The 25,515-nt window shown below is 45.7% G+C and overlaps 1 long non-coding RNA gene across 1 annotated transcript in view; it reads right to left on the reverse strand.

Moving 5' to 3' along the window:
* Positions 1–24,411, reverse strand: part of LOC137517872 (uncharacterized) — a 36,619-nt gene extending 12,208 nt beyond the window's left edge. The window contains exon 1 of the long non-coding RNA XR_011020697.1: positions 24,151–24,411. This is a non-coding gene — a long non-coding RNA (uncharacterized lncRNA). The remainder of the gene's footprint in view (positions 1–24,150) is intronic.
* Positions 24,412–25,515: the final 1,104 nt, after the last annotated feature.

Raw genomic sequence — 25,515 nt, forward strand, 5'->3', positions numbered from 1 at the left:
GAACAGGTATAGGAACTTATAGGATACAAGAAATAAGGCTGAACATTTTGTTACAGAGTCTCTTTAAAATCTCTTGAAATAAAGTAATTCTGACACATTTGTTTTGGATGTCAATAACAGCCAATCAGCTGCAGTGAATAGGAACTCCCCAGTAATAATAATAACAATACATTGTGTACCAGACAGCCTCCCTTGTGTCAGGAGGATTTCTGTAAAACTACATTACTTGTACATTAGAAGTCACTTAAGGACAGCGACGCTGGAGAGCTTGGAAAAGGGGATTATATTAAATGAACTTGAGACTTTGCAATAGGGATTCCACGACTGCATAATCCCCCAGACTGCATCAGAGACCCGCCAGCAGATACAGAGGAATGTTCAGTAAGACACGAATCAGAATTTTGGGCAAACCATTTTGGCCCAGGCACCCCTTCCCATCCCCCTGCATATTACAATGTGGTCTTCTGTTTATTTTATTGCAAGGGGAGCTCTGTATACAATACCGTCTTTTCCAAAATAGCCAACATGTAACTTCTCATATCTCCTTCCAGTGCCCAAGAGTTATGGTGGCCATACATGGTACAATAAAAACGTTCGATTATCCCGTTAATTCGATCTAAATGATCGAATCGAATGAAAGTTGAAAATATTTTTTTTCGATCAAGAAATTCGAACGATTATCCCGTTTTTTTCGAGAAAAATCAGATTGGACATGCTTGAAAAATCTGTATATTCGATCCAACGGAATAATCGAACTAAGTTATCTAATCGAAAAAAAATGAAAAATTGTACCATGTATTAACCTATTTTGGTTCCTGGACGTAGAAACTACGTCCAGGAACCATGCGCGCTACCGCGCACTCCCGCGGCCGATCGCGTGCGTGCACGCGCACTCCCGGCCGCGGATTCGGTAGCCAAGGAATCAATGTATCGGGCTATGGTGCCCAATCACTGATTCCTCTCCCCCGCGGAAAAAGCGACAGCTTCTCTCGGAAGCTGCGCCTTTTCTGGCCGTTCCCTTCCCGATGAGTCACTCCAAGCGTGAGTTACGCTTAGAGTGACGTCATGTAAACAAACTCATGGCCGCCATCTTGTGGCCAAAAAGTAAAACTACAACTAAAATTGAAAAAAAAGTTAAACATAACACACAATTACATTATAAAACTATACTTTACATCCCACCCTCCCAAAAATACCCAAATAAAATGTTTAATATAAAAAAAAAAAACCATTACAATAAAAAAAAACAAACATGTAAATATTTACCTAAGGGTCTAAACTTTTTAAATATCAATGTAAAGATGAAATATTTCTATATTTTTTTTTATTTTAAACTTGTTAATAGTGATGGATGCAAAACGGAAAAAATGCACCTTTATTTCCAAATAAAATATTGTCGCCATACATTGTGATAGGGACATAATTTTAACGGTGTAATAACCGGGACATATGGGCAAATACAATACCTGAGTTTTAATTATGGAGGCATGTATTATTTTAAAACTATAATGGCTGAAAACTGAGAAATAATGATTTTTTCCGTTTTTTTCTTATTCTTCCTGTTAAAATGCATTTACAGTAAAGTGGCTCTTAGCAAAATGTACCCCCCAAAGAAAGCCTAATTGGTGGCGGAAAAAACAAGATATAGATCAGTTCATTGTGATAAGTAGTGATAAAGTTATAGGCTAATGAATGGGAGGTGAACATTTCTCAAGTGAAAACGACGGAACCTGAATGGGTTAAGAACACTGAAGTCATGTACAAGTAGCCTTGCTTGGGACTGCTCTTTCTTCGTTTGGTCATATCGGTCCAACCCTGTAAGGGTCTGAGCCCACTAACGCAGTTGTGTGCAGTTGTGCGCAGTTGTGTCCGCTTTCAGCATCTGTAACATTGATGAGTTGCTGAAAAGCGGACACAACTGCGCACAACTGCGTTAGTGGGCACATGCCCTTAGTGTCACAGTTCTTTAATTACCTAGGCAGAGGCGTAGATAGGGCTTTCAGGGGATGGCCCGCATCAGAATGTGAGCATGGTCATTGGTGCTGCTATACAAATACATAATAATATGGTAGAACATTAGACTATGCCTATGGTAGGGATTCGATTCTGAGCTCCTCTGAGGACAGTCAGTGACAGGATTATGTACTCTGTAAAGTGCCGCAGAAGATATCAGTGCAATATAAATACATAATAATATTAATATGCTAGGGCATTACACTATAACGATGGTAGGATTATATTGTGAGCTGCTCTGAGGACAGTCAGTGACACGACTATGTACCCTGTAAAGTTCTGCAAAAGATTTCAGTGCTGTATAAAGACATAATAATAATATGGTAGGACATTAGACTATGACTATGGTAGGGATTAGATTGTGAGCTCCTCCAACGACGGTCAGCGACATGACTATAGTCTGGTGGGTCGGGTTTGGCGCTGGAGGCCTCTGGCTCAGGCATGGTGGTGGTGTGCTGGGCTCCGGCCTAGTGGGGTCTATGGCTCAGGCATGCCTGGTGGTGTGGTGGGCACTGGGCAGGGGGCTGGAGACCGTGGTCAGCAGTGAAAGGGGGTGGGTGCCTGGGGGGGCTGGTGTGTCTGGGGTCGACTAGTGTATGGCCACCGAGGAACTTCAGCCTAAACAAACATACTGTCATTAAGTTACATTAGTTATGTTAATTAAAATAGATAGGTAATATAATCTCTTACCCACCCTGTTTTAAAAGAACAGGCAAATGTTTGATTTCATGAGGGCAGCCATCTTTTTGGTTGAAAGGAGGTGACAGGGAGCATGAGACACAGTTCCAACTGTCCTGTGTCCTGAGCACCTCTCCCAGTTGCTAGGCAACGTGAATAACAACATAGGAAATCCCATCATGCTCTGAACAGCATCAGGGAAAAAAAGCCCGGGCTTTTTTTCTTTGATGGGTGGAGCTTAGCTAAAAATGCTGCTGAAAATGATGCTTTGGTAAGAAAAACAAAGTTCTGATGCTGTGAAACTGTTAAAGAAACACCAAGCCTTTTCAGTTCTGCTGAGTAGATTTTTAGTCCTGAGGTTCACTATAACTGCCTTGTGATCAAATTGTATGCTATTATTGTTGCTATGTGTGCAGCCAACTAGATTGTAAGCTTCTTGGGGGAGAGACGTGGCTGGCTCCATGTACATGTATAAAGCATGTGAATTATGTTAACCTAATAATAATACAGGAAATAAATAGTTCTTGCCTTGAAATTTCAGGTTTTTTTTTATTCTTGTATTGTTCCAACCCTATTAGCAGAAAAATGACAAATGAGTTCCACATTGCGGGGGATGTTGTGATGGATCTGTCCAGACCAAACGAGTGGCCGAGCCAAGACAAGTAATCTGGTAACAGGAAGCAGGAATGCCATGCAGGTTGAGTGTTTTTCATGGCAAGCGCTCAGAAAGTCGGTAACTACACCACAAACCCGACTCCCTGAGCGCAGCAAGGAACTCTGTTTTTTATTTTTTTTAATTTTCATATCATTTGATTTCAATTGGTTGGAGCAGAAGCAGATTGCAGGATTGTTTAAATTTACCGACAATGACAGATCTTTTATAGGTGCCAAATAATACAAACCATGAACTCATCCTTCTAAAGTAGTCTTTCTCAAAACGATTAAGCTATGCTGCATTATGAAAGCTGGTATCCAGCAAGTACCCCCTTGTATTATGTACCAAGTACCCCCTGGTATTATAGGCATCAGCCTATGACAGCCGATCGCTTCTGTGCCATCAGAAGGGACAGCCAAGTGACAGGACAGCCGAGTGACACGGCTGTCCCCAGTACAGTGCTGCGTTAGATTGCAGCGCTGTACTTTGTGAATAGATGGCAGTTTCGCTATCTAACAGTCTCCTAGCGGCGATTGCCGCAGGGAGACTGATGACAGAGCGGAGCTCCGTCATTCAAGCAGAGATGCGAACACAAATCAGCGTTCGCGATCTCCTGCAAAACACCCCTCCAGGACTTGACGCCAATCGCATTAGGCGATACTGGCGGAGCTACCGCTTTCATGCTAATTGGCATGACTTAGTCGTACAGAAGTTAAAAGAGGGAGTGCTTGAGCAGCCAGTGCTCCCCCCCCCCCCCCCCCCCCCGCTTCCTGCACGTGCCTGGCTACTGTTATCTAAGACATTTGCATGATCTTGTTTAGTTGTGAGCATCTTGTATGTCCTACCTTGTATGCTAACCCATTTATCTATTGTGCAGCGCTGCGTAATATGATGGCGCTTTATAAATACAATAAATAATGTCACCAGTCAGTGGAGTCTTTGCACTCTAATGATCTTGCGGATCTAACAGTGTACATATTGCTGAAATGAGCATCACAATTTATGTATTGGGTATGAGTCCTCGGTCAGGCAAAACACGTTGGGAACAAAACCCCTCCAATGATGTGCCATTTTGAGTCTGAATTCTCTAGAAGCAGAATTTTGTGTTCAGTAATTATGGATGCAGAGTAACTAGAACTAGGTTTATTTACTGAATTAAGCAGCTCTCTACATTAACCACCCTGGCGTTCTATTAAGATCGCCAGGGCGGCTGCGGGAGGGTTTTTTTTTTAATAAAAAAAAAACTATTTCATGCAGCCAACTGAAAGTTGGCTGCATGAAAGCTAGTGTTGGGCGAACAGTGTTCGCCACTGTTCGGGTTCTGCAGAACATCACCCTGTTCGGGTGATGTTCGAGTTCGGCCGAACACCTGACGGTGCTCGGCCAAACCGTTCGGCCATATGGCCGAACTAAGAGCGCATGGCCGAACGTTCCCCGAACGTTCGGCTAGCGCTGTGATTGGCCGAACGGGTCACGTGGTTCGGACCCGAACGCGCTCTGATTGGCCGAACTGTCACGTGGTTCGGGTAAATAAATACCCGAACCACGTCATATCTCCGCCATTTGTCTGTGGGTTTAGCTTTGGGTAGGCAGGCAGGGTAGTTCGCGCTCCAGCCACGCTAGCCAGGGTCCCCCCCAGTCATTGTGTGTCGCTGCTGGGAACAGTAGTACACCGCTCGTTCAGCCACACTATATAGCATTCTGTGTACTGTTCTGTGTCTGCTGGGAACAGTAGTACACCGCTCGTTCAGCCACACTATATAGCATTCTGTGTACTGTTCTGTGTCTGCTGGGAACAGTAGTACACCGCTCGTTCAGCCACACTATATAGCATTCTGTGTACTGTTCTGTGTCTGCTGGGAACAGTAGTACACCGCTCGTTCAGCCACACTATATAGCATTCTGTGTACTGTTCTGTGTCTGCTGGGAACAGTAGTACACCGCTCGTTCAGCCACACTATATAGCATTCTGTGTACTGTTCTGTGTCTGCTGGGAACAGTAGTACACCGCTCGTTCAGCCACACTATATAGCATTCTGTGTACTGTTCTGTGTCTGCTGGGAACAGTAGTACACCGCTCGTTCAGCCACACTATATAGCATTCTGTGTACTGTTCTGTGTCTGCTGGGAACAGTGGTACACCGCTCGTTCAGCCACACTATATAGCATTCTGTGTACTGTTCTGTGTCTGCTGGGAACAGTGGTACACCGCTCGTTCAGCCACACTATATAGCATTCTGTGTACTGTTCTGTGTCTGCTGGGAACAGTAGTACACCGCTCGTTCAGCCAGACTATATACCATTGTTTACTGACACTATATAGCAGACTATATAGCATTGTGTGTACACCGCTCAGCCAGACTATATACCATTGTTTACTGACACTCTGTGTACACCGCTCAGCCAGACTATATACCATTGTTTACTGCCACTCTGATTCTGCTGGGAACAGTAGTACACCGCTCGTTCAGCCACACTATATAGCATTCTGTGTACTGTTCTGTGTCTGCTGGGAACAGTAGTACACCGCTCGTTCAGCCACACTATATAGCATTCTGTGTACTGTTCTGTGTCTGCTGGGAACAGTAGTACACCGCTCGTTCAGCCACACTATATAGCATTCTGTGTACTGTTCTGTGTCTGCTGGGAACAGTAATACACCGCTCGTTCAGCCACACTATATAGCATTCTGTGTACTGTTCTGTGTCTGCTGGGAACAGTGGTACACCGCTCGTTCAGCCACACTATATAGCATTCTGTGTACTGTTCTGTGTCTGCTGGGAACAGTAGTACACCGCTCGTTCAGCCACACTATATAGCATTCTGTGTACTGTTCTGTGTCTGCTGGGAATAGTGGTACACCGCTCGTTCAGCCACACTATATAGCATTCTGTGTACTGTTCTGTGTCTGCTGGGAACAGTAGTACACCGCTCGTTCAGCCACACTATATAGCATTCTGTGTACTGTTCTGTGTCTGCTGGGAATAGTGGTACACCGCTCGTTCAGCCACACTATATAGCATTCTGTGTACTGTTCTGTGTCTGCTGGGAACAGTAGTACACCGCTCGTTCAGCCACACTATATAGCATTCTGTGTACTGTTCTGTGTCTGCTGGGAACAGTAGTACACCGCTCGTTCAGCCACACTATATAGCATTCTGTGTACTGTTCTGTGTCTGCTGGGAACAGTAGTACACCGCTCGTTCAGCCACACTATATAGCATTCTGTGTACTGTTCTGTGTCTGCTGGGAACAGTAGTACACCGCTCGTTCAGCCACACTATATAGCATTCTGTGTACTGTTCTGTGTCTGCTGGGAATAGTGGTACACCGCTCGTTCAGCCACACTATATAGCATTCTGTGTACTGTTCTGTGTCTGCTGGGAATAGTGGTACACCGCTCACCCGTCACTGTATAGCATTGTGCTCTGTGTCGCTGCTGGGAATAGTGGTACTGTATAGCATTTCTGTACTGCCACTGTACTGCTGCCAGTCAGCGTGTACTGTAAGGATAAGTGAAATGAGGAAGAAATCCGGTGAAAGAGGGAGGGGCAAGGGAAGAGGTGTTTCCCCTGACGGTTCACGTACAGGCCACAGGGGAGCACCCAAGAAAACCCACTCAATACCGCCCATGTTGTCCAGGACAACAACCCTCACAAATCCAAAAGAACAGGACCAGATAATTACTTGGATGACCTCTCAAGCGTCCAGCAGTGGGTTAAGCAGCACCAGCACATCACGCACGAGGTCCGAGTCCTCAGCCAGTTACAAGGAGCCAGTGGGCACAAAGCTGACACAACCGGCAGCGACACCACGCACACAACTGCCAGATAACCAGTCCGATGAATTACCTCAGGACACAATGGGGTATTCGCAGGAGCTATTCCCAGCCCAACAAACTTCCACCTTTCAAAGGTCAATGGAGGAACAGCCAGAAATGTTGTGCCTGGATTCACAACCGTTAACTGTGGGAAATGCACCGCGCACTGAAATACAAGGCGAGTCCGAAGAGGACTCGGAAACCCAAATCCCAGAGCAATTTGGGCAGGAGGGGTTGCAATTGCAGGAGGTCGGCCGACAAGATCTGGAAGACGACGTTGGAGTGTGCTGCGCAGAGGTTGTTGTGGGGAGCTCTACTCCACGGCGGTGGCCCACAATGACATATGACGAGTTTGAGGAGATGGAAGAGGAGGGTATGGACAATGTGGACAGAGACCCAGATTTTGTTTGTGAACGAGAACATCGCCGTCGTAGCAGCAGCACAGATGAGTCTGTTGAAGAACACACTGCTGCACGAGTTCGCCTTGTGCCACAAGGTAGGCGGCGCGCAATTTCAGGCACCACAAGCGTGGAAGTTCAAGTGAGAGGCAAAAGAGGAGCAAACAGAAATCGCCAGCAAGGAGGCAGGTGCTCCAAAGTCTGGGCTTTCTTTGAAGACTGCACTGAGGATGTTACCATGGCGATTTGCAAGGTGTGCAAGACCCGCCTGAGCAGGGGGAAAAATATTAACAACCTCTCCACCACCAGCATGAGCCGTCACATGCTATCCAAACATCCCACTCTTTGGGCAAACGCGTCAGGACAGGGTACCAGAAACAACACTGCCTCCCTTGGGTTCACCAGACCCGCCTCAGCAGCAGCAGTAGCCCAGCCATTGCGTGGTTCACAACATTCACAAACATCAGACGACGCTGACACTGTCACTTTCCGGAGTAGTGCTCTTGAGGTCTCCCAGTGTTCATCAAACACAACAACCAACAGCCCTTCCGTGTGCAGCGCTACGGTTCAGTTGTCTGTGTCGGAGATGTTTGAGCGCAAGAGGAAATTGCCAGCAAATGACCCCCGGGCCGTGGCAGTAACAGCCAGCATAGCCAAGCTTCTGGCCTGCGAAATGCTGCCATATCGATTGGTGGAGACAAACAGCTTCAAGGGCATGATGTCAGTGGCCATCCCACGTTACGTGGTTCCCAGCCGCTACCACTTTGCACGCTCTGCAGTGCCTGAGTTGCATGAGCACGTGGTCAGCAAAATAACCCGAAGCTTGAAGAATGCCGTTGCCTGCAAGGTTCACCTCACCACTGACACCTGGACGAGTGCGTTCGGCCAGGGTCGATACATCTCCCTTACCGCGCACTGGGTGAACCTTGTGGAGCCTGGCAGCGATTCCTCACCTGCTACGGCACGGGTGTTGCCCACGCCACAAACAGCTGCACCGCCGTCCCTCCCACTGGATAACAACAGCAGCACCTACCTCTCTGACTCCTTCTCCTCCAACGCATCTCAAAGCTGTACCTCATCCGGAAACGCTAACCCAGCAGCAGTAGGATCGTGGAAGCAGTGCAGCACAGCTGTTGGCATGCGTCAGCAAGCGTTGCTGAAGCTAATCTGCCTTGGGGATAAGCAGCACACAGGGGAGGAAATTTGGAGGGGAATAAAGGAACAGACGGATTTGTGGCTGGCACCGCTGGACCTGAAACCGGGCATGGTTGTGTGTGATAATGGGAGTAATCTCATTCGCGCTTTAAGGTTGGCTAAGCTGACACACATCCCTTGCCTGGCGCACGTGATGAACCTAGTAGTTCAGCGGTTCCTGAGGACATACCCAGGCGTGCCCGATCTGCTGTTGAAGGTGCGTCGAGTGTCCAAACATTGTAGAAATTCCAGTACTGCTTCGGGGGCACTCGCCAAGATGCAGGAGCGCTTCAATCTCCCCCACCATCGCTTGCTGTGTGATGTCCCTACGCGCTGGAATTCTACGCTGCACATGCTAGCCCGCTTTTGCGAGCAGAAGAGTGCAGTGGTCCAGTACATGACGGCGCAGTACCGAGGCGCATCCGGCCAGCTGCCAAGCTTCTGTGGATCCGATTGGGCCAACATGTTGGACCTCTGCCAAGTCCTCCAAAATTTTGAGCAATCCACGTTGCTTGTGAGCAGTGACAACTCTTCAGTCAGCATTACCATACCACTGCTGTGTTTACTGAAGAGGTCGATGTTAAAAATCAAGGAAACAGCTGTCATGATGCAACTGGGGGAATCTGAAGGAGAAAACGATCAGCGTGATGGTACCAACATCAGGCCATCCGCCTCAGGGAACGCTGGCCCCAGCAGCTATGACGAAGAAGAGGAGGAGGAACAGCTGGAGTTGGAGCAGGAATTTCATGCCACCACTGACGAGGGCCAGAGCGGTGCACGTTGGACTTCCACAATTCAACGCGAATGGTCAGCAGAAGCAGACCAGGAGGAAGGTGACGACTATGATGCATCACAACAACTATCACAACGCTCACAAGAGGATGATGAGGATTCTGGTAGGACTCTGGCACACATGGCTCAATTCATGCTAGACTGCATTGAACGTGACCCACGCATTGTGCGCATTCTGGACAACACCAATTACTGGGTTTATACCCTTCTGGATCCACGGTACAAACACAATGTTCCAAAACTGCTTGAAGAAAGAGTCAGACAGGTCAAAATGGAAGAATACCAGCAGGCCCTTGTGGAGACTTTAGAGAGGAGATTGACATCCTCCCCCTCCTCTAGCCAGTTGTACGCAGACAGACTGACTTCCGCAAACCCAGGACGACCAGGAGGGCAGCAAACAACGCAAGCCGCAGCTAGTACCCAAAAGGGAATGGTATCGGCAGTGTCCTTGGAGTGGGAAAATTTTCTGACACCCATGCAGCCGCAGCCCACTGAACAGCAAGCGTGCAGATCCACCTCCAACACCGATCGCCTGGAGAAGATGGTCAAGGACTACATGTCAGATGGCGTAGCTGTGTCGAACCATCCATCTGCACCCTTCAACTATTGGGTATCGAAGCTAGACACCTGGCACGAACTGGCAATGTACGCAATAGAGGTGCTGGCTTGCCCGGCAGCCAGCGTTATGTCGGAACGCTGTTTCAGTGCTGCCGGAGGCATCGTCACAGATCGGCGTATCCGCCTCTCTACAGAAAATGCAGACCGTCTGACTCAAATTAAAATGAATCAATCCTGGATTGGAAATGACTACGCAACACTCCAGGACCCCAACCAAGTAACATGACCAATGAACATCTGGGATGGTGTTGCGTTTCCGGGCCCTGTTTATTGAACCTCTCATCTGTATTACATTTATGACTGCATGGCGGTACAAAGCCTGCTATCCGCACGCTTCTTGCCCTCATGCAAGGCCGGGGTTGTTGTGTCTCACAAAGCGTGGCCTTCTTCTCCTCCTGCGCCACCCTCCTCCTGTTCCATCACGTGTGCTGCTGCTGGGTTAGCGTTGCCGCGTGGTCCCTGTTTATTGAACCACTTATCTTTATTACATTTATGACTGCATGGCGGTACAAAGCATGCTATCCGCACGCTTCTTGCCCTCATGCAAGGCCTGGGTTGTTGTGTCTCACAAAGCGTGGCCTTCTCCTCCTGCGCCTCCTCCTGTTCCATCACGTCTGCTGCTGCTGGGTTAGCGTTGCCGCGTGGTCCCTGTTTATTGAACCACTTATCTTTATTACATTTATGACTGCATGGCGGTACAAAGCCTGCTATCCGCACGCTTCTTGCCCTCATGCAAGGCCGGGGTTGTTGTGTCTCACAAAGCGTGGCCTTCTTCTCCTCCTGCGCCACCCTCCTCCTGTTCCATCACGTGTGCTGCTGCTGGGTTAGCGTTACCGGTCCCTTTTCCTGGAACCTCTTATATGTATTACATTTATGACTGCATGCCGACAAAAAACATGTTACCTGTGCAAAGAAAACAGACATTTCCCGCATTTAAAAGACAGTTTTCCCTTTGAAACTTTAAAATCGATTTTCTCAAAAACTATAAGCTCTTTTTGCTAATTTTTTTTTCCTCTTGTACCCACTCCCAAGGTGCACATACCCTGTAAATTTGGGGTATGTGGCATGTAAGGAGGCTTTACAAACCACAAAAGTTCGGGTCCCCATTGACTTCCATTATGTTCGGAGTTCGGGTCGAACACCCGAACATCGCGGCCATGTTCGGCCTGTTCGGCCCGAACCCGAACATCTAGATGTTCGCCCAACACTAATGAAAGCCCACTAGAGGGCGCTCCGGAGGCGTTCTTCTGATCGCCTCCGGCGGCCAGAAGTAACACGGAAGGCCGCAATGAGCAGCCCTCCGTGTTTCGCTTACCTCGTCGCCATGGCGACGAGCGGAGTGACGTCATGGACATCAGCCGACGTCCCGACGTCAGCCGCCTCCGATCCAGCCCTTAGCGCTGGCCGGAACTTTTTGTTCCGGCTACGCTGGGCTCAGGCGGCTGGGGGGACCCTCTTTCGCAGCACACGCGGCTGGCAAAGTGCCGGCTACGTGTGCTGCTTTTTATTTGATGAAAATCGGCCCAGCAGGGCCTGAGCGGCAGCCTCCGGCGGTGATGGACGAGCTGAGCCATACCGCCCGGCTGGGTAAAGTGGATCCGCGATAAACTTTTACTCATTGAGAGAGGTAATGGAAACCGTCTGATTGACATTCACTAAAGGTGGCCATACACTGGTCGATTTGCCATCAGAACGACCAACAGATAGATCCCTCTCTGATCGAATCTGATCAGAGAGGGATTGTATGGCTGCCTTTATTGCAAACAGATTGTGAATCGATTTCAGCATGAAACCGATCACAATCTGTGAAGCTGCCGCTGCCACCGCCCCATACATTACCTGCTACGCCGGCGCGAGTCCCCGCTATCACCGCTGCTCCTTCTACGCTGGGTTCCGGCTGGCTTCACTTCCTGTCCGGGGAAGTTTAAACAGTAGAGGGCCTTCTACTGTTTAAACTTCCTGCCGGGACAGTAAGTGAAAACTTTATTGACATAGACATAAAAAGAGTAAAAATTCTCTGTTAGAGGTTCCTTGTGGATATATCCGGTACAAAATATACAGTGCAGACATCAGCTTAATCGTAGATTTTGAAAAGGGCAACGACACGCTCGTTTCGGGCAACAAAGGCCCTTTATCAGGCCAAGTTGCAGAAAGCACTGTCTGCCAATACTGTGGACAATGTACATTAGGGACACCAAGGAAGCAAAGACATCTGAGCCAACCAGATGTAAATTACACCATCCCAATGGCTGAAAAACACCTATTCTGGCGAGCTGCAAGAGTGGGAGTGCAGTCGTTGCCCTTTTCAAAATTTGCACTAAATCTACGATTAAGCTGATGTCTGCACTGTATATTTTGTACCGGATATATCCACAAGGAACCTCTAACAGAGAATTTTTACTCTTTTTATGTCTATGTCAATAAAGTTTTGATATTTTTGCATTGAAAAGCTCCAGCCCGCATTTTTTACTGATTGGGTCCTTTCTATATATACAAAGTGCTAATAGGGGAAAGTGGATCACCCCAAAAAAGGATCATAAGGTTTTTTCTTTTTCCCTTTGTGTAAAAAGACGCTACTCCCAACTATATATGAAACGGGACAGTAAGTGAAGCCAGCCGGAACCCGGAGCCTAGCGGAGAAGAAGACCGCGGGGACCAGGGGACTCGTGCCGGCCGGAGCAGGTAATGTATTGCCGCTATCAACGCACTCCCGACCCGCCGGCGATCGAGCAAAATCTTCCGCACGGACGGATCGACGGGAAGGATTGATTTCGGACGGAAATCGATTGTTCTGTCAGCGTTTGCACTACGATTTCACAGCAGATTCGATCACAGTGAACGAATTTGCTGTATATCGGCGGGAAAATCGTTAGGTGTATGGGCCCCTTTACAAACGATTTGTTCACATCCCGTTTGTAAGCTTAGTTGTCAGCAGACAGTTCCAGATCGCAGCCTAAAGCTGATAATTTAATTCCCCATATTCTTTAAAGGCTTTTTTTTTTCTAATTGTGCAAGGATGGTTGGGGACATCACGCCATCGCCATATAAATGCTGTATCCTAACATGCCTTTTAACGCTGCAGTTTTCCAAAACTTTGCAATGTACGGTAAACCTCCTTCTTTCAACCTCATCAAGAAACAGTCCAAAATTAATGAGCCGTTCATTTCCTGCCCTAATGACGTTTGTAAGTAGTGGCGACTATTAAGCGTCATAGCTCTTAAATTTATATTGTGAACATCCCTGTTTAACCACTTGAGGACCACAGTCTATCTACCCCTTAAGGACCAGAGCCTTTTTTTTCCATTCAGACCACTGCAGATTTAACGGTTTATTGCTCGGTCATACAACCTACTATCTAAATGAATTTTCCCTCCTTTTCTTGTCACTAATACAGCTTTCTTTTGGTGCTATTTGATTGCTGCTGCGATTTTTAGTTTTTATTATATTCATCAAAAAAGACATGAATTTTGTAAAAAAAAATGATTTTTTTTAACTTTCTGTGATAAAATTTGTCAAATAAAGTAAAATTTCTGTATACATTTTTGTCCAAATTTATTGTGCTACATGTCTTTGATAAAAAAAAAAACATTCAGTGTATATTTATTGGTTTGGGTAAAAGTTATAGCGTTTACAAACTATGGTGCAAAAAGTGTATTTTCCCATTTTGAAGCATCTCCGACTTTTCTGAGCATTTGTCATGTTTCATGAGGTGCTAAAATTCCAGGATAGTATAAATACCCCCCAAATGACCCCATTTTGGAAAGAAGACATCCCAAAGTATTCACTGAGAGGCATGGTGAGTTCATAGAAGATTTTATTTTTTGTCACAAGTTAGCGGAAAATGACACTTTGAGACAAAAAAAAAAAAGTTTCCATTTCTGCTAACTTGTGACAAAAAAAAAACCCTGAAATCTGCCACGGACTCACCATGCCCCTCTCTGAATACCTTGAAATGTCTACTTTCCAAAATGGGGTCATTTGTGGGGTGTGTTTACTGTCCTGGCATTTTGGGGTGCTAAATTGTAAGCACCCCTGTAAAGCCTAAAGATGCTCATTGGACTTTGGGCTCCTTAGCGCAGTTAGGCTGCAAAAAAGTGCCACACATGTGGTATTGTCGTACTCAGGAGAAGTAGTATAATGTGTTTTGGGGTGTATTTTTACACATACCCATGCTGGGTGGTAGAAATATCTCTGTAACTGACAATGTTTTGATTTTTTTTACACACAATTGTTCATTTACAGAGAAATTTCTCCCACCCAGCATGGGTATGTGTAAAAATACACCCCAAAACACATTATACTACTTCTCCTGAGTACAGCGATACCACATGTGTGGCACTTTTTTCACCCTAACTGCGCTAATGAATACCTTTAGGATTTCACAGGTTGTTTTGAGACATTTGGTTTCAAGACTACACCTCACGGTTTAGGGCCCCTAAAATGCCAGGGCAGTTTAGGAACCCCACAAGTTACCCCATTTTAGAAAGACAACACCACAAGGTATTCTGTTAGGAGTATGGTGAGTTTATAGAAGATTTTTTTTGTCACAAGTTAGCGGAAATTGACATTTTGTGAAAAAAAACCCAATAAAAATCAACTTCCGCTAACTTGTGACAAAAAAATAAAATTTTCTATGAACTCACCATATCCCTAACGGAATACCTTGGGGTGTCTTCTTTCTAAAATTGGGTCACTTGTGGGGTTCCTATACTGCCCTGGCATTTTAGGGGCCCTAAACCGTGAGGAGTAGTCTTGAAACCAAATGCCTCAAAATGACCTGTGAAATCCTAAAGGTACTCATTGGACTTTGGGCCCCTTAGCGCAGTTAGGGTGCAAAAAAGTGCCACACATGTGGTACCGCCATACTTAGGAGAGGTAGTATAATGTGTTTTGTGGTGTATTTTTACACATACCCATGCTGGGTGGAAGAAATATCTCTGTAAATGACAATGTTTTGATTTTTTTACACACAATTTTCTATTTACAGAGATACTTCTCCCACCCAGCATGGGTATGTGTAAAAATACACCACAAAACACATTTGACTACTTCTCCTGAGTACGGCGATACCACATGTGTGGCACTTTTTTGCACCCTAACATGCGCTAAGGGGCCCAGCGTCCTATGAGTACCTTTAGGATTTCACAGGTCATTTTGAGGCATTTGGTTTCAAGACTACTCCTCACGGTTTAGGGCCCCTAAAATTCCAGGGCAGTATAGGAACCCCACAAGTGACCCCATTTTAGAAAGAAGACACCCCAAGGTATCCCGTTAGTAGTATGGTGAGTTCATAGAAGAGTTTATTTTTTGTCACAAGTTAGCCGGAAATTGATTTTTTTTTCACAAAGTGTCATTTTCCACTAACTTGTGGCAAAAAAATAAAAACTTCTATGAACTCACCATACTGCTAACGGAATACCTTGGGGTGTCTTCTTTCTAAAATGGGGTCACTTGTGGGGTTCCTATACTGCCCTGGCATTTTAGGGGCCCTAAACGGTGAGGAGTAGTCTGGAAAGCAAATGCCTCAAAATGACCTGTGAATAGGACGTTGGGCCCCTTAGCGCACCTAGGCTGCAAAAAAGTGCCACACATGTGGTACCGCCGTACTCAGGAGAAGTAGTATAATGAGTTTTGTGGTGTATTTTTACACATACCCATGCTGGGTGGGAGAAATATCTCTGTAAATGACAATGCTTTCATTTTTTTACACACAATTTTCTATTTACAGAGATACTTCTCCCACCCAGCATGGGTATGTGTAAAAATACACCACAAAACACATTATACTACTTCTCCTGAGTACGGCGATACCACATGTGTGGCACTTTTTTGCACCCTAACATGCGCTAAGGGGCCCAGCGTCCTATGAGTACCTTTAGGATTTCACAGGTCATTTTGAGGCATTTGGTTTCAAGACTACTCCTCACGGTTTAGGGCCCCTAAAATGCCAGGGCAGTATAGGAACCCCACAAATTACCCCATTATAGAAAGAAGACACCCCAAGGTATCCTGTTAGTAGTACGGTGAGTTCACAGGAGATTTTATTTTTTGTCACAAGTTAGCCGGAAATTGATTTTTTTTTCACAAAGTGTCATTTTCCACTAACTTGTGACAAAAAAATAAAAACTTATATGAACTCACCATACTACTAACTGAATACCTTGGGGTTTCTTCTTTCTAAAATGGGGTCACTTGTGGGGTTCCTATACTGCCCTGGTATTTTAGGGGCCCTAAACGGTGAGGAGAAGTCTGGAAAGCAAATGCCTCAAAATGACCTGTGAATAGGACGTTGGGCCCCTTAGCCAGGGTTGCTTGTAAACTACGCCAGCGCGAATCTACGCTTCGTAGTATGCAACTACGCATCGTAGTTTGTAGGCGAAGTTTAAGAACTACACACACGCATTTCCGCGTAGTCGTAGTCCCGCTATGCGAAGCTTCGGCCGCTACGCGTAGTTGACATATGTATTGCGAAGTCAACTACGCGTGCGGTAACTGCATCTACATAGATCATTGCGCATGCGCAGAAATTTTATTGCCCTTTATACGCATATAATTCCGCATTGCATGGTGGAATGTATGCTTATATTAGTTTAAATATGCGCATAGTTAGCAGATTATTGCAGAAATTTTTCCGCATAAGGGCATAGGCGGTCGCTTCAACTATGCTACTCACTACGTGGAGCTTGCGTATTTTAACGCCTAGTCTACGGTATGCTAACGTAGCGAAGTGGCAGGTTTCGGAGCCGTAGATTGCGAAGCGTATTTGCGTAAAAATACGCGTAGTTCCAGCGTAGCGAAGTTGGCTGACTATCCCTGCCCTTAGCGCACCTAGGGTGCAAAAAAGTGTCACACATGTGGTATCGCCGTACTCTATGTAAATGGACAATTGTGTGTAAAAAAATCAAAAAATTGTCATTTACAGAGATATTTCTCCCACCCAGCATGGGTATGTGTAAAAATACACCCCAAAACACATTATACTACTTCTCCTGAGTACGGCGATACCACATGTGTGACACTTTTTTGCAGCCTAGGTGCGCTAAAGGGCCCAACGTCCTATTCACGGGTCATTTTGAGGCATTTGGTTTCTAGACTACTCACGGTTTAGGGCTCCTAAAATGCCAGGGCAGTATAGGAACCCTACAAGTGACCCCATTTTAGAAAGAAGACACCCCAAGGTATTCTGTTAGGTGTATGGTGAGTTCATAGAAGATTTTATTTTTTGTCACAAGTTAGTGGAAAATGACACTTTGTGAAAAAAACAATAAAAATCAATTTCCGCTAACTTTTGACAAAAAATAAAATCTTCTATGAACTCGTCATACCTTGGAGAGTCATCTTTCTAAAATGGGGTCACCTGTGGGGTTCCTATACTGCCCTGGCATTTTAGGGGCCCAAAACCACGAGGAGTAGTCTGGAAACCAAATGCCTCAAAATGACTGTTCAGGGGTATAAGCATCTGCAAATTTTGATGACAGGTGGTCTATGAGGGGGCGAATTTTGTGGAAACGGTCATAAGCAGGGTGGCCTCTTAGATGACAGGTTGTATTGCGCCAGATCTGATGGATAGGAGTGCTAGGGGGTGACAGGAGGTGATTGATGGGTGCACTGGGGAGGTGATCGGAAGGGGGTCTGAGGGGGATCTGAGGGTTTGGCCGAGTGATTAGGAGCCCACACGGGGCAAATTAGGGCCTGATCTGATGGGTAGGTGTGCTAGGGGGTGACAGGTGGTGACAGGTGGTGACAGGAGGTGATTGATGGGTGTCTCAAGGTGTGATTAGAGGGGGGAATAGATGCAAGCAATGCACTGGCGAGGTGATCAGGGCTCTGGTCTGAGGGCGTTCTGAGGGTGTGGGCGGGTGATTGGGTGCCCTAGGGGCAGATAGTGGTCTGATCTGATGGGTAGCAGTGACAGGTGGTGACAGGGGGCGATTGATGGGTGATTGATGGGTAATTATTTGGTGTTTAGAGGAGAGAACAGATGTAAACAATGCACTTGAGAGGTGATCTGACGGCGGGTCTGCGGGCGATATGATGGTGTGGGTGGGTGATCAGATAGTCCGCAAGGGGCAGGTTAGGGGCTGATTGATGGGTGGCAGTGACAGGGGGTGATTGATGGGTGATTGACAGGTGATTGACAGGTGATCAGTGGGTTATTACAGGGAAGAACAGATGTAAATAATGCACTGGCGAATTGGTAAGGGGGGGGGTCGGAGGGCAATCTGAGCGTGTGGGGGGTGATTGGGTGCCCGCAAGGGGCAGATTAGGGTCTGATTTGATGGGTAACAGTGACAGGTGGTCATAGGGGGTGATTGATGGGTGATTGATGGGTAATTAGTGGGTGTTTAGAGGAGAGAACAGATGTAAACAATGCACTTGGGAGGTGATCTGACGGTGGGTCTGCGGGCGATCTGATGGTGTGGGTGGGTAATCAGATTGCCCGCAAGGGGCAGGTTAGGGGCTGATGAATGGGTGGCAGTGAAAGGGGGTGATTGATAGGTGATTGACAGGTGGGTGACAGGTGATCAGTGGGTTATTACAGGGGTTAGATTCATACAGTACACAGTAGGGGGGGGGGGTGTCTGGGGAGAATCTGAGGGGGGGTGGGGGGGTGATCAGGAGCCCCCAGTGGGCAGTTTAGGGCATGAAAAAAAATAGCGTTGACAGATAGTGACAGGGTGTGATTGATGGGTGATTAGGGGGGTGATTGGGTGCAAACAGTGGTCTGGGGGGTGGGCAGGGGGGTGGGGTCTGAGGGGTGCTGTGGGCGATCAGGGGCAGGGGGGGCAGATCAGTGTGTTTGGGTGCAGACTAGGGTGGCTGCAGCTTGCCCTGGTGGTCCCTCGGACACTGGGAACACCAGGGCAGGAGGCAGCCTGTATAATATGCTTTGTATACATTACAAAGCGTATTATACGCTTTGCATGTGGCGATTGTGGGGTCAACAACCCGCCGGCGCTTCTGAACGGCCGGTGGATTGTCGTCGTGGGTGGGCGGAGCCAGTTGCCGGGGGAAGTGTGCGTCACTAGTGACGCGATCGCTCCCCGCACATGCCGAAAGGACGCAACGCCGATGGGCGTATTGCGGTCCTTTTGGTATCCAATTTCGGCTGTGGGTGGTCGGCAAGTGGTTAACTACTTCACCCTCCAGGGGTTTTTACCCTAACGGACCAGAGCAATTTTTACCTGTCAGTGCTCATCCCTTTCATTCACCAATAACTTTAACTTTATCACTACTTGTCACAACTAAATGATCTATATCTTGTTTTTTTCGCCACAAATTAGGCTTTCTTTGGGTGGTACATTATGCTAAGAAGTATTTTTAAAAAATTTAAAAACTGAATTTTTTCTCAGATTTCATTCCTCAGATAGTTTTAAAATAAAATGTGCTACTGTGAATATAACCAATGGGCTTGATTCACTAAGACGAATAGCACGCTTTATCAAAGTTAGCACGCCTTATCAGAGTTAACACACCTTATCAGAATAGCATAGCGTACTTATGCCTGCTAATTGGCAATGACGAGAGCTCCACTCTTCCTGCCCTGAGCCCCTGTAGGTTTGTAGCGCTTACTATGCTACTCTGATAAGGGGTGTTAACTTTGATAAGGCATGCTAACTTTGATAAGGCATGCAATTTGTCTTAGTGAATCAAGCACAATGTATTTTATTTGCCTATTTTTCCTGGTTATTAATACGTTTAAATGATGTCCCTAGTACAATGTATTGCAACAATATTTGGAAATAAAGGTGCAGTCATATACCCTCAAGCCATACATAGTAAAAAAAAGCGGAGCCCCAAACGTAACTATTTGTGTAATTTTTTTGGGGGGGAAGGGGGTGGAGGAGGTATTAACCACCCTGGCGTTCTGATTAAATCGCCAGGGTGACTGCGGGAGGTTTTTTTTTAAATAAAATAAAAACTATTTCATGCAGCCAACTGAAAGTTGGCTGCATGAAAGCCCACTAGAGGGCGCTCCGGAGGCGATCTTCCGATCGCCTCCGGCGCCCAGAATAAACAAGGAAGGCCGCAATGAGCGGCCTTCCTTGTTTTGCTTACATCGTCGCCATAGCGACGAGCGGAGTGACGTCATCGACGTCAGCCGACGTCCTGACGTCAGCCGCCTCCGATCCAGCCCTTAGCGCTGGCCGGAACTTTTTGTTCCGGCTACGCTGGGCTCAGGCGGCTGGGGGGACCCTCTTTCGCCGCTGCTCGCGGCGGATCGCCGCAGAGCGGCGGTGATCAGGCAGCAGACGCGGCTGGCAAAGTGCCGGCTGCGTGTGCTGCACTTTATTTGACGAAAATCGGCCCAGCAGGGCCTGAGCGGCAGCCTCTGGCGGTGTTGGACGAGCTGAGCTCGTCCAGACCGCTCAGCAGGTTAACCTATTTTGGTTCCTGGACGTAGTTTCTACGTCCAGGAACCATGCGCGCTGCCGCGCGCTCCCGAGGCCAATCGCGCGCGTGCACGTGCACTCCCGGCCGCGGATTCGGTAGCCAGGGAATCAATGTATCGGGCTATGGTGCCCGATCATTGATTCCTCTCCCCCGATGAAAAAGCGACAGCTTCTCACGGAAGCTGCGCCTTTTCTGGGCGTTCCCTTCCCAATGGGTCACTGTAAGCGTATGTTACGCTTAGAGTGACGTCATGTAAACAAACTCATGGCCGCCATCTTGTGGCCAAAAAGTAATACTACACCTGTAAAAAAAAATAAATTAAAATTAACACACATTTACATTATAAACCTATTGTTTACCTCCCACCCTCCCAAAACTACTCAAATAAAATGTTTACTATAAAAAAAAAAAACCATTACAATAAAAAAAAAAAAAAAAACATGTAAATATTTACCTAAGGGTCTAAACTTTTTAAATATCAATGTAAAGATGAAATATTTCTATATATTTTTTTATTTTAAACTTGTAAATAGTGATAGATGCAAAACGGAAAAAATGCACCTTTATTTCCAAATAAAATATTGTCGCCATACATTGTGATAGGGACATAATTTTAACGGTGTAATAACCGGGACATATGGGCAAATACAATACGTGAGTTTTAATTATGGAGGCATGTATTATTTTAAAACTATAATGGCTGAAAACTGAGAAATAATGAATTTTTTCCGTTTTTTCTTATTCTTCCTGTTAAAATGCATTTACAGTAAAGTGGCTCTTAGCAAAATGTACCCCCCAAAGAAAGCCTAATTGGTGGCGGAAAAAACAAGATATAGATCAGTGCATTGTGATAAGTAGTGATAAAGTTACAGGCTAATGAATGGGAGGTGAACATTTCTCACATGAAAACGACGGAACCTGAATGGGTTAATTTATTTTTATTTAATGTACAATGTGTAAAATGTAGTGTTAAAGGGACACTGAAACGAAAATAAAAATTATGATATAATGATTGGTATGTTTAGTACAGCTAAGAAATAAAACATTAGCAGCAGATATGGGAGTCTAATATTGTTTCCAGTACAGGAAGATTTAAGAAACCCCAGTTGTTATCTATGCAAAAAAGCCATTGAGCTCCATCACTTTCAAAGTCGCAGAGAGCTCTGTCTTCTGAAGCTTGTTATCTCAACTGTCAGTCAGTGTATTGTTTTTTCTTCAGCAGAGTGGACAGGTCAATAGTTCACTTGCCTGCTCTGTAAAATCATTTAGAATGCTGTGTAGTGTATATTTTCTTTGCTTCTAGTGTTCTAGTAATTATCCGTACTACACAAACAATTCATTATATCATATTTTTTTTTACTTCAGGTTAGCTTTAAATATGTCCCTGTTTCATTTTCCTTTTCCCTAGTATCCCTACTAAAATAAGTATTACAAATGGAGCTTGCATAAGTGAGAGATTGCTAAGGATATTATTTCTCTGCTAGCTTCTATCTGTCATGAAGGATAATGTATCCCTCGATAGCGCAGAAGAGAATCACCAGAGTGATAGACGCGATAACACAATATTCCGTCAGTGAGGCTCCCGGGTCTCCAGCGTCCAATGAGAGCTGGATATCTGAATATGGGCAGAGCAGCAGCCATTGGGGACGAGGATAGAGTCAGATGAAAGGTTGACGGAACGCATAACACATGTGGCCACAGCCAGACCTGATTCTTAGGACACCCTTGTGGAGGTGACTCAATAGACAACTCTGAGAAGCACCGAGAATGGATGCAGGTAATAAAAAGGTCCTTGCTTGGGGTGAGAGAGCATAATTTACATTTTACGTGGTGGAATCGGGGGAGTCATAGCTCCAACCCGCTCTTCAACATGTGTCTCCGTGCCTATCTGTTTCAATTACAGTGTGTAGTCATATTTGCTCTTTATAATGCAAACGGTTTCCCTAAGGCCTATTTATTAGCGCAGAATGTAGCGAAGTGACGGTCCGCTGGTTTACCAAGAATGGAAGAGACAATGCACTGGGCTTTGTAATACTCTTGGATGCAGCTACTACAGTGGTTTGCAAAAGTATTCGTCCCCCTTGAAGTTTTCCACATTTTGCCACATTACTGCCACAAACATGAATCAATTTTATTGGAATTCCACTTGAAAGACCAATACAAAGTGGTGTACATGTGAGAAGTTGAACCAAAATCATACATGATTCCAAACATTAAAAAAAAAAAAAAACTGCAAAGTGGGGTGTGCGTAATTATTCAGCCCCCTGAGTCAATAGTTTGTAGAACCACCTTTTGCTGCAATTACAGCTGCCAGTCTTTTAGGGAATGTCTCTACCAGCTTTGCACATCTAGAGACTGAAATCTTTGCCCATTCTTCTTTGCAAAACAGCTCCAGCTCAGTCAGATTAGATGGACAGCGTTTGTGAACCGCAGTTTTCAGATCTTGCCACAGATTCTCGATTGGATTTAGATCTGGACTTTGACTGGGCCATTCTAACACATGGATATGTTTTGTTTTAAACCATTCCATTGTTGCCCTGGCTTTATGTTTAGGGTCATTGTCCTGCTGGAAGGGAACCTCCGCCCCAGTCTCAAGTCTTTTGCAGTCTCCAAGAGGTTTTCTTCCAAGATTGCCCTGTATTTGTCTCCATCCATCCTCTCATCAATTCTGACCGGTTTCGCCGTCTAACAGTCCCTAGCGGCGAACGCCGCTGGGAGACCGATGACGGAGTTCTGCTCCGTCATTCAAGTCCATTTCCAGCCATTCACACCAATTGGCGTGGAGTGGTCCTGGGGCTGCCGCGCTGCTCAAGCCAATCGGCGTGGCAGTTAAGAGCATTTGTAAACACAAGTGGGCACAGTCCATGTCCATGAATACATTTTTCCTTCTCCCCAACCCTAAGAGTGTACCTCTCAACATCCACAAAACTGCCATACACACTACACCCTTCAAAGGATCTTCATCCTCAGTGTCATTTGGCCCCACCATCTGCCATAGACCTGAAGTACCTATACCATATCGCCTGTTTCAAATTTTCTGGTCCTTGTCAGCAGCCTCATTTCTAGGGTGTTGTCCTGGGGTGCAGTGTAGGAGGAGGGGCACAGTGGGCACATCAAGACACCCATGGGGAGAGGGGCACCTGTACCTGGCTACCTATACTAGGGGCCACCTATACCTGGCTACCTATACTTGGCTGCCTATACTGGGGAGAGGGGCTACATCTGGCTAGCCAATACTCGGGGCCACCTCTAGCTAACTAAAACTGGTGGCTCATATAGCATTGCAAATACTGTTCCTTAGCCCTGGGAGCAATTTAGCCTAGAAACTGCCCTGCCTATCAATGGTATTGATATGGCTTTATGGGATAGTGCTTGGACCGGTACTACAGAATACCCAGGTAGCTCATGGTGACCCAGAACCACAAGGAAAGTATAGGGGGCTAAAAGAGACCAAAAAGCCCTCCTACTAAAAAGCAACACTGAGAATAATGTCCCTTCTTAAAGGATAGTAGTAAAAATGTTTCTGTACCGTGTTAGCCAAACAATATATGTAGGTAGAAAAAAACAAAGTCTTGTAAAAGTAATACCTTTTAATGGATAACTGATAAAGTTAAATAATCCAAGCTTTCTGGGATCTAGTCCCCTTCTTCAGGCATATTTCTAGATGTTAGCTGTAGTAAAACACTGATGCAGGGAAGCTGCATGAAGATGGCAGTTGTACTGGTTGCTGTTTAGCAGTTAGATGTCAGGTGATCAGCAGGCTGGAGCCAGTGAGCTTATGCAAGCAAACATGAAATTTAGCAGGTTTCTGAAGATAGTGAAGCCAAGTCAATCATGTTACATAAGGAGTCATGAATCCCATTCCACAATTTAAACCTTCTGTTAATGTCTTGAACATTTTCATAAATTTGTACTCAGAAATCTTTCTTGCTTGTTCATTTTTAAAGTTACCCTTAAGAATAAGTACTTTTAGATCTTGCATGCTGTGTCCTGGTTCACAGAAGTGTTGGCCCACTGGTGTGTCCATTTTACCCTCATTAATTTTAAAGCAGTGATGGTTCATTCTTGTGCGCAGTTTTTGTCCTGTTTCTCCTATATAGATTCCTCTTGAGGGGCATTTCATGCAGCGTATCATGTATACATTGGATGATTCACAGGAAAATTGGTCTGATATTTGATGATATTTCTGTGAGTTTGGTATTTGTATTTGGCTTGTATCTTCATGCAGCTTCCCTGCATCAGTGTTTTACTACAGCTAACATCCAGAAATATGCCTGAAGAAGGGGACTAGATCCCAGAAAGCTTGCATTATTTAACTTTATCAGTTAGCCATTAAAAGGTATTACTTTTACAAGACTTTGTTTTTTTCTACCTTCTAAAAGGACACATCCGAGGAAAAAAACCAAAACAAGATCTACTTACCTGGGGCAGCCCCTCGCAGCTGATCTGTCCCTCCCCACAGAAGATGCTGACCTGGCGGGGTCAGCAGCTGCAACGGAGGGGACCCCGGGACACCGGAGCTGCGGCAAGGGAGAGATAGGCTGCCAGGGGCTGGAGGAAGCCTCAGATTATTACATCACGCTACTCCCATTTATTCCTCAATAACTTTATCGTTACTAATCACATTGAAATGAGCTATATCTTGTTTTATTTGCCACCAATTAGGCTTTCTTTGCTTTGTATTTTTTGCTAAGAATTATTTTATACGCATTTTTAAAGTGAATAAATAGAAAAAAAAAGCAAAAAAAAAAAAGATTTCTCAGTTTTCCTCGATTATAGTTTTAAAATAAAATGTGCTTCGATACATAAAACCCACACTTTTAATTTTCCCATTTGTCCCGGCTATTACAACATTTAAATTGTGTCCCTAGTACAATGTATGGCAATAATATTTTATCTGGAAATAAAGGTGTATTTTTTTCCATGTTTTTATTTTTAATGCTATAACAATA

This window comes from Hyperolius riggenbachi, chromosome 5, assembly GCF_040937935.1.
Source record: "Hyperolius riggenbachi isolate aHypRig1 chromosome 5, aHypRig1.pri, whole genome shotgun sequence".
Classification (NCBI taxonomy): Eukaryota; Metazoa; Chordata; class Amphibia; order Anura; family Hyperoliidae; genus Hyperolius; species Hyperolius riggenbachi.